The 10,052-nt window shown below is 46.9% G+C and overlaps 1 long non-coding RNA gene across 1 annotated transcript; it reads left to right on the forward strand.

Annotated features, from left to right (window-relative positions):
* The first annotated feature begins 286 nt into the window (after positions 1-286).
* LOC142929775 (uncharacterized) lies at positions 287-7,152 on the forward strand. Its single transcript, XR_012945930.1, has 2 exons — positions 287-5,060; positions 6,946-7,152. It is a non-coding gene; the product is annotated as an uncharacterized LOC142929775 (long non-coding RNA).
* The last annotated feature ends 2,900 nt before the right edge of the window (positions 7,153-10,052 follow it).

Raw genomic sequence — 10,052 nt, forward strand, 5'->3', positions numbered from 1 at the left:
GTCCTACACGAGATGTTCTACGTGAAATGTCCTACACGAGATGTTCTACATGAGATGTTCTACACGAGATGTTATACACGAGATGTTCTACACGAGATGTTCTACACGAGATGTTCTACACGAGATGTCCTACACGAGATGTTCTACACGAGATGTCTTACACGAGATGTTCTACAGGAGATTTCCTACACGAGATGTTCTACACGAGATGTTCTACAGGAGATGTTCTACACGAGATGTTCTACATGAGATATCCTACACGAGATGTCTTACACGAGATGTTCTACACGAGATGTTCTACATGAGATGTCCTACACGAGATGTTCTACACGAGATGTTCTACATGAGATATCCTACAAGAGATTTTCTACGTGAGATGTTCCACGTGAGATGTTCTACACGAGATGTTCTATATGAGATGTCCTTCACGAGATGTTCTATACGAGATGTCTTACACGAGATGTCTTACACGAGATGTTCTACACGAGATGTCTTACACGAGATGTTCTATACGAGATGTTCTACACGAGATGTCCTACACGAGATGTTCTATACGAGATGTCTTACACGAGATGTCTTACACGAGATGTTCTACACGAGATGTTCTACACGAACTGCCCACGAGCCTTGAAGTGAATAATTTGACCCTTTGCTACTACAATTACCCACGAATTCCAGGCAAGGGCTAAAATAGATAATTAATCTCAACGGGCTCTCACCTCTTTAATTAATCGATATCAGTGTGAGTGTCTTTATTTGACTCACAACGTATATTATTGATAAACGTTCATCATGAAAACAATGCACATGTTATGTGTACAGCGATGCATATATTTCAAGATAGACGTTCATTCAACACCGTCAAATTTCGTGCTCCGAATTCCATGTGAGTATTCGTTACTTGTGGAGCATGCGGATTCCTTGATAATGTTAAATTTCGGTTTATGGGATGCGACGAAAAAAACGACAAACTGAGACAGACGAAAATTAGAAACAATACAACGGAGGTAGTGGAAGAGAAACGAGAATCGTTTCTGGATTTTAAGCATGACCCCCAACGCTAAGCTTATTTCATTAACCCATCGGTCATGCCGAGGTCAAGAGGTCATCACGGCTAATGCTGTTGAAACCAACCGCACCGTGCGATGGCTTCCTTACTCCTGCCACTTGGTCTTCATCACTCTCCTCTATGCCGCCCTATTTACTGGTGACGCCACGTCAGCGGCAAAATGGCAAAGGGTTCCCGTGTTGGGTAGGCGTCTCGACGGTGGCTATTGCAAGATATGTCCCGAAACAAACGCACGAAACCAAACACAACTCTTAAATTCAATCACAAACCGCAAGTCGCAGACAAAATTCAGACGATTCGTCAAATCTCTGGGGAATGGCGGGGTGAGGGGGTGTTGCTGTTTGTTCCAGAGCTAACGTGGCAGTTTGTAGGCATTCGTATTTATATATGTATACACGCAGATTCCATTGCTTTTCACTTTAGAATAACAGTATTATTATTTGCAGTAGCCTAATTAGTGCTGGATGATAGCTTTCCCACACTGTGCCAGTCATGGGTATTGTTTGACCATACTTCGCCACACTGGTGAATGCAGGTTGCTTGAACGATTCAGACATTATTATTATTATTCGCAACTAATGTTAGCCGTGGCTGGCAATTTTAGCTCGGGAAATTGGGTTTGTAGCGCAGTGTGTTAACCACAACGCCACTGCTTCGACCCCCTCTTGTATGTAACGAAACAAAATATATTAAAGTAAAAAACAGTTATCACTTAGCATAGGTTTTGCGCAGGTGCGTTGAGGTCCTTGTGTGCTGTGCGCAGCACAGCGAGACACCTGCAGTAGCCCGTGGGAAAGCCGTGCCTGCCGCCTGTCTTGCTGTAGAGGGAAAAATAATGAACCGTGCAACGACTCAGTGATTCTGGATGGGGGGATGGGGAAGAGCCCCGTCACCTGACTGGTACCTGCGTGTGTGAAGCACCGCACGTGTGTGTGTGTGTGGGTCTTTGTGAAATTTTCGCGTGTGTGCAGTGTTCGCGCGCGTGTGTGTGCACTGACCATCGACTTGTCATCTGTAAGACGCGCCAGCCATTCTTCCACTCCGGTGGTGGGTGTACACCCAGGACCCCATTCCAACCTAAAGTGGCCTGGTCTCAGCTAGCTGATGAAAGTTGCAAGCGAGAATTTCATCATCGCTTGCAGCTCGGGTTGGCATCGTCCCCCACTCCTCCTGATGTCGAGGGGAAATGGGCGAGGTTTAGGACTGTGGCTCATGCAGCTGCAATGGCTGCTTTGGGTACATGGTCCAGACCTCACCAGAGACCCTGGCTGACAGAGGAGGTGTTCAGGCTGGCTGAGAAAAAGCGACAGGCCCACTCTCATCGTCTACAGCATCCCACGTCAGAAAATGAGGAGGCTTACCGCAGCCTTCGCTCGGAGGTTCGGAGAGCTGTGAGGCGCTGCAAGGATGGGTGGTGGTTGCGGGTTGCTGAGGAGATGGAGTCTGCCTCAATGGCCCGCGATCACAAATCTCTATTTAACTCCATCAAAAAAGTAACCTGCAGCGCCACACCTATTAGAATAATTAGGGGAAAGAATGGTGATCCATTCTCCGACCCCAAGGAACAGGTTTGCAGATTTGCTGAGCATTTATGTGAGGTCCGGGGGAGGGGAAATTCCTCAGCCTGGAAAACATCGTGGGACAAAGTGGAGATGACCCTGCTGAGGCTGCGGTGCCTCAACTAATGGAAGAAGAAGTCACGCCTGTGAGTGGATGGCTGAGGTGCCATCTGTTGAGGAAGTACTGAAGGCAATCCAGAGTCTGAGACCAGGAAAGGCACCGGGCAGAGATGATCTCCCAAGCGAAATGCTGAGGGAGGGTGGCGTTTGTGCACAGACTGCCCTACATGACATCATAACAACAGTCTGGACCACTGGACGGGTTCCGCAGGATTGGAAGGATGGCCTGGTAGTCCCCCTCTTTAAGTAAGGGGGTCGCACAGACTGTAACAACTACAGGGGCATCTCACTCCTCAGTGTGCCGGGAAAAATCCCAATGCGGTTTCAGGAAAGGGTGGTCCTGCACAGATGCCATATTTTATGTCTGTCTGCTACAGCAGAGGTGGAGCGAATTCCAACAAAACATATATTTCTGCCTTATTGACCTGGTCAAGGCCTATGATACCATCAGTAGGCCTGGGCTCTGGGTTGTTCTTCGTGTTTTTGGAGCCCCTGACCTGCTCACGATCATTAAGGACCTTCATGATGGTGAGTGGGCTCGGGTAAAACTACGTGGCCAGGAGTCGGAGCCATTCCCTGTTCACCTTGGGATGCGACAGGGATGTCCTCTGGCTCCCACATTATTTCACATCTATTTCGACCACGTAGTTTGTGAAGCCTTTAATATCTGCACTGGAGGAATTCCCATCTGGTTCAGATACAATGGGAGGCTGATCGATGCCCGGGTGTAGTCAAGGGATGGCTCCCTTTTGCTCAACCATGTTATGTATGCCGATGATCTGGTAATTGCTCAGAGGAGGAGTTGGAGGCGCTGCTGCTAAACATGTAGCTTGCCACTAAGAGGTGGGGCCTTACCATCAGCCTCACCAAAACTAGGCACCTGCCTGGGTATTTTGTACCATCGGACACTGCACCCCCACAACTCCCAATTGGTGATAGGGCAGTTGTGGAGAGAGTGGAGAGTTTTCCATACCTGAGCAGTGAGCTCATGACCGGTTCCGGTTTGACAACATAGGTCTCACTCCGATTCAATCGAGTGGCATTTTCTTTTCATAGGTTGCGTAACGCTGTGTGGAAGATACCTGGCCTGTCGCTCCGCACGAAGCTTTAGGTCTTCTCAGCCACAGTCATTCCCTCCCTTATCTCTTTCTTGCAAATACGTGGACCCCCTAATGGAACATCTTCGCTGGTTAGAAACATTTAGGCTGGTCTGCCTACGATCCATCTTGGGTTTAACCAGGCTGCATTGTGTGAAGAGCTCACATATCTTTGAAAGATCTAGACAAAGTCCCATCGGTGAGCTCCTCCGGCAGGCAAGGCTGCATTGGCTGGGTCATGTAGCCCGCATGCCCAGTCACTGCATGCCGAAACAGCTTTTGTTGGGCCGGATCAAGGGGGCTAAACGGGCGCGGCACGGGCTCGAAAAGATATGGAGTGACGTGGTACAGGAGGATGTGGAGCTGATTGGACTTGTCGATAACTGGTACCAGCGGTGTCAAGATCGGCCTCTGTGGATGAGGCTCGTGAAGGACGCTGCTACTGAGCAGTTGGAGGCAGTTGCCCTCCAACAACAACGAAGGGCGGAGCACCGGGTGGCTAAAGCACAGTAGGGGGCACAGGTAGTGCATCAGCCAGTCGTCTCAGTCAGTCGACCCGTGGCACCAGGGTCTGCCCCGTGACCTCCTGCCAGCGGGCGTTCGACACTTCACGTGGTGTCAATGTGCACATAGCCTGGCACAAGCGTCGTGGTGCCGTTACCGCCACATAGTGGCGAATGGCGGTTGTTGTTGTTGCAGTGTTCGTGTAGATGCAGTGTTCGTGTGTGTGTGCAGTTCGCGTGTGTGTGTATGTGCAGTGTTCGCGTGTGTGTGTATTGTCTGTAGTGTTCGCGTGTGTGTGCAGTGTTCGTGTGAGTGTGGTAGTGTTCGTGTGTGTCTGCAGTGTTCGTGTGTGTGTGTGTGCAGTGTTCACGCAGGAGCACACGCAGGAGGCTCAGCAACGCGGGTTGAGTCACAACTGTGTCATGCACGTCTTTAATTCAAACGTACAGGCCCTCTGATTTACTTCGCGTGTGTGTGGGGTTTTTGGTCCGACCAGAATCCATCCTCTCCAACAGGATCGCGTGCGGAGCGCATTCGTTACAATTTTCTTTCTTTAAATCCGTCGATTTGACGGGGTAGTTACAGACGCGAGCGGCGGAATGGATCTTGGCAGCACAGTGACTGGCCCGGGACGATGCCCCAAGAAGACTTCCAGCTTTCCCAGGATGGCTACCTCAACAACAGGGTGGGATCCGGAGGAAACCAGGACAGGTAGCAATCCTACATATGGCCTGAAAGCCACACGAGTCCTATAATTTTAAAGTAGCCTGCAAACAATAATGAGTTATCATGGGACCTCCCTTGCCAATATCAAAATATAATTATAGGTTTTACCCTTTCTGGCATTAAAAGAGGCGTTAAGATGTTAAAACACCAAACAGAAACCTTTTTCAAGGAATCCTGTCTGCATTAACCAAACGTCATTTTGGTTAATGTGCAAACAAAGAAGATAATCCGATCATATATGCATTGTCTTTGAAACTAAATGGTCCACACCAGAGACAGCTTGCTTTAGAGCCTAGTCTCAAACAGTGTTAGATCAGAGGACGCCAAAAGGTGAACAGCACAAAGACAATGCCACTTCCAGGACATTTATATGACGGGCTTGAGCAGCTACATCACGGGACCTCCCTTGCCAGTATCAAAATATAAGAATAGGTTTGACCATTTCTGGCAATAAAACAGGCGTTAAGATGTTAAAACGCCAAACATAAACCTTTTGCAAGGAATCCTGTCCGCATTAACCACACTTCATACTTGTGGTGAACATGCAAAAAAAAAAACATGCTCTGGTAGTCTATGATGCTTTGTCTTTGAAACGGATTGGTCCACACCAGAGACGGCTTTCTTTGGTGCCTGTTTTATTGGCAGAAAGGATGAAACCTATTCTTAAATAATGATTCAATATATCGTGACTGCACTAATCGGGTCTTATGGGGGGGAATATGTTTGACCTGGCAATGCTGTGTTTACAGATTTAGGACGCTGAAGCACCTGATATATTTAAAATCGTTCTGAGAACGTAGTCTATCTGTACACTCGATTAATTTTAGGCCCACCAAATGTAGTTTAAACTCTTAATGAGCCCTTGGTAAAGAAAATATTCCCTTCGTTTGTGATTTAACAGAGTTAGTGTTGCCAACTGCTCGATCTTTCCTCGAATCGTCCTCTTTTGGGGCCGTTGTCTTGGGAAATTTATCATTCTTCCAAGGACATATAAAGTCCCAGTGTTTAATAATACACCACTCAAGGCAACGAAGTTACACGAAGTTCTCCTTCCTCCAGTACTGTGAGATATCTTTTACTCCCATGATATTTCCCAGTTCCTTTATTACCTCAGGCAACCCGAAGGGAGCCCTAAGCAAAAACACACGCCTCTTCCTTCGCCACGTATATCGCTGACATTTAATGTTCCAAACCCTCTGCACGCACTCATTCGCTCTTTCATCAAAGCTGGCTTTTATCGCTGCAACCGTGCCTTTTGGTGGCGGTCACGCCAAGCTTGAAATGGGCTGCATTCGCGAGTGCGCACGCGTTACGCGCAAGCCGCGTGATCGCGTTCGAGCATTTCCAACGCACGCTCCCAAATGGAATTCAGCGGCGGCGGTTCGTTACCACTGTCGTCTTGCAATCCGACGCCTAACGGGGAGCTGAACATTCCCTTGGACCGGCAACTCAATGGACGTGGGCCCGACCGCTGTTCTCTGCTCGCGAGGTAAATTAGGCGACATCACCATCGTACGTCGAAATTGTTGGTCGGTAGGCAATGAAAAGCCGAGCCAAGAATTCAGCTCCTGCAGCCAACCCCGGCCGGTGATCTGCACCAACTTATTCGGAGGCGGTGGAGGCTTTTAGTGCGGCAAGCCAGCGGCCCTTTGGGAAAGCGACAGAAAAAAAAGAGAGAGGATCTACGCCGCAAGGAGGAAAGAAATCTGCCAAACCACGCGCGCGCACATTGGCTGCGACTTAGCAGAGCTTCCATCGACTTTCATGAACTAATAACAACGAAAATCACGATGTCATTTTCCTTTTTTTTTAATCCCACCGAAGCCTTTTTTGCACGGGAGTCTCGAAACTTGTTTTTTTTCTTTTCCAGGCGGGTCCTGCACCGTGGCGCTGTTTGGCCAATTCCATGAACGGCCGTGTCGGCTTCACGTGGGAGGTGATGGGAGTGCACGGAGAACACCCACACCATATGAGAGCAGTAGCGACAACTCAGAGCACCGCACGTCTTGATAGATTAAATGATCCATTGTTTGTACTGCCATCTCCCGAGCGGGATTAAAGCTCCTATTATACTTTTTATTGAGGGGTTGATTTAAGCGACGTATGTATTGTCATTACTATGCTATTGCAATGAAGGGAAACTACGACCTCAGCACTGTGTTGCATTTTTTTTACTGCATCATTTTCATCATCCTAGTCATCATCATTATCATCAGCCATGATCTATCCACTGCTTGATGAAGGCCTCTTCAAACCTGTCTCGAGATCCAACAATCCATCGAAGCTTCTTCACGTGAACGCATTTCATCATTCCATCTCTGTGGCATGTTTCCTCTTGGGTGCAACTCATTCCTCGATTGCCACTCCCACTCACACGCTAAATCCTTATTTTTCTTTCCTTGACCTTGAACCTCCTGCTCCGGCGTTCGATGGCAAGGAGGTCACCGCTTCGTTTTTTGTCTATTCTGATGCGAATTGACACCTGCCACCAGAGACAAGGTGCTAAATAAAGAGATAATGGCTATGATGACGATAGGCGACGTTGAATGGCGTGGACGGAACGCACCTCCTGCATTGTGTTAGCCACATTCACACCACGCGAGTTGACAGCTGCGATATTGATACGAGAGCCATTATGTCCAAAGGACCACCGAGGAGATGTAAGATTTGTTTACCTCTCCGGGCTACATTACAGATAAAATATGACTTTTTTTTCGGTCGTATTCTACGAAACTTAGAAGGGAATTGTGCAAGTAATTTTTTTTTGTAGTCCTTGGAGAGAAAAAAAAAATTACCCCAATACTGGCCGGACTTTGCTAGCGAGAGACAGCGTCAACCAGATCATCACGGCACCACCCGAATGCGTCACGGCCCTAGGCAACAACAAGCACAACCCAACCTCGCAGCCACCTCTCTGACAATATCCAACATCGCTTACATTTCCATGCTCGTGATTAAACGCAACTCTATTCCAGCAAAGCATTTAAGGGCGTCAAACCACCCAGCGCTAACATGTCAAGAATTTTCGCATTTGCTCGGCAGCATTGTGGCATTGCAAAAGCCAACGGAAATACAAATGCACCGGGCATGAGACACCAAGGGTCCCTGCCTCTCGTAATGAAAAACAATTCCAACGTTTTAGCCATAGCTTTACCTCTCAACCCCCCCGCCCCCTGCTCAAAATATGATTGCCATGGTGGCGAGATGTTCACAACCTCGTCTGGTATACAGGAGGTCGTGGGTTCGTTTGTTGCAACAACTGTCTCCGCTTCTTTGATGATAACCACTGTTATAACATTTAATCCAGGAGCTTCCTTTTTTAATGTTAGTGTTTATGCCTGTGTATTTGGAGTTTGCATGTGCTCTCTCCCCGTGGTCGTGTGGATTTTTCTCCGGGTCCTCTGGTTTTTCCCTCCACATCTAGAATCAAAATACCCTTAGAGTAATTGGCTGCTATAAATGTCCACGTGATAGGCCACTTCGGTTGAGCTATCATTTTTGATGGCCAGGTAGCTTCTGAAAAAGAGCTATATAGCTCAGTGGGCCTTACCTGGTTAAATATATTGTTTCATAGTTTATCTTGATACTCCCTGGTGAATATACTGATCCATACGTCGCTGGCCCTAAAATGTCTGTAGATCATCTCCTTAATACGTAGCCTGGTGCAGCCAGCTATGTCACGGAACCTTTTTGATAAAGACAGACGGTTGATCAGAATAATGAGCAAAACATGCAATCTCTCCAGCTCCCCACGTAACATCAATTAGGATGATGAAGCGCACAGGAAGGTTAAAATTACCTTGGACTAAGGGAAGGTCACATCTCCAGGGCTGCGCTGATAGACCGAGCTAACCTCTCAAATAGCCGTCCACATTAAATATTAATTTGCTTATACATTAAATCGGAGTGCATGCTCGGAACACGTGCGCGCGTGTGCGGCCAGGATGTGAATCTGCATCACCATTAATTAAGGCGGAAAAGAAATAAAGGAAATATCATTATGTTCCCTGCCAATGTCATTGAGCAATGTCATTGCACATGCACCACGTGTGCAGTAGCTCTTGTCTGTGATTCGCGTACCCACGACTCCTGTTGTCTGCGGAAGCTGTGGCACCCCCATTCTCTCAATTTCTCGAAAATATCTGCAATTTATTGCTAACCTGCGTTGCGGAAAGGATTTCTATCATTCGAAATTTTTGTTCAAGGAAAACAGAGGTTGTGCCGAAAATGTATCCTAATGTCCGTGATGTTTGTATGCGTATGTGGAATAAATTTGCGAATAACATTGTGGATATCATGGGACAGTATTGCAATATAACAATTGTTTTTACCCTTTCTGGCAATAAAACGGGTGTTAAGATGTTAAAACTCCAAACAGAAACCTTTTACAAAGAATCATGTCTGCATTAACCACACTTCATACTTGTGGTGAACATGCAAACAAAACATCCTCTGATAGTCTATGATGAATTGTCTTTGAAACTGCTTGGTCTACACCAGAGACAGCTTTCTTTAGAGCCTAGTCTCAAACGGCGTTAGACCAGAGGACACCAAAAGGCGAACAGCACAAAGATAATGCCACTATTAGGACACTTATAGCTCGGGTTGAGCAGCTACATCATGGGAATATACTACAAGAGCATGTTTTTTGTTGCATGTTCACCACAAGTATGCGTGGTTAATGCAGACATGATTCCTTGTAAAAGGTTTCTGTTTGGTGTTTTAACATGTTAACACAGCTGTTTTATTGCCAGAAAGGGTAAAACCTATTCTTATAACATCGTGGATAATAAGATCTGGAATGTTCATCCCTTGCATCGGATAAAACGTCTACTGTTTACAAGTAATGTTGTGGGTTTAAAAAACTAATACTTTCACAAACATGTAATAGTTTTAGGAAAACGTATGAATATTAATAGGAATCACATTAATGTTAGTGGGACCTCAATGTGCTTCCAAATTGTCATCGGCAGTGCA

The sequence above is a fragment of the Petromyzon marinus genome, chromosome 34 (assembly GCF_048934315.1).
Source record: "Petromyzon marinus isolate PM22_M1 ecotype Great Lakes invasive population chromosome 34, UKy_Petmar_22M1.pri1.0, whole genome shotgun sequence".
In the NCBI taxonomy this organism is placed as follows: Eukaryota; Metazoa; Chordata; class Hyperoartia; order Petromyzontiformes; family Petromyzontidae; genus Petromyzon; species Petromyzon marinus.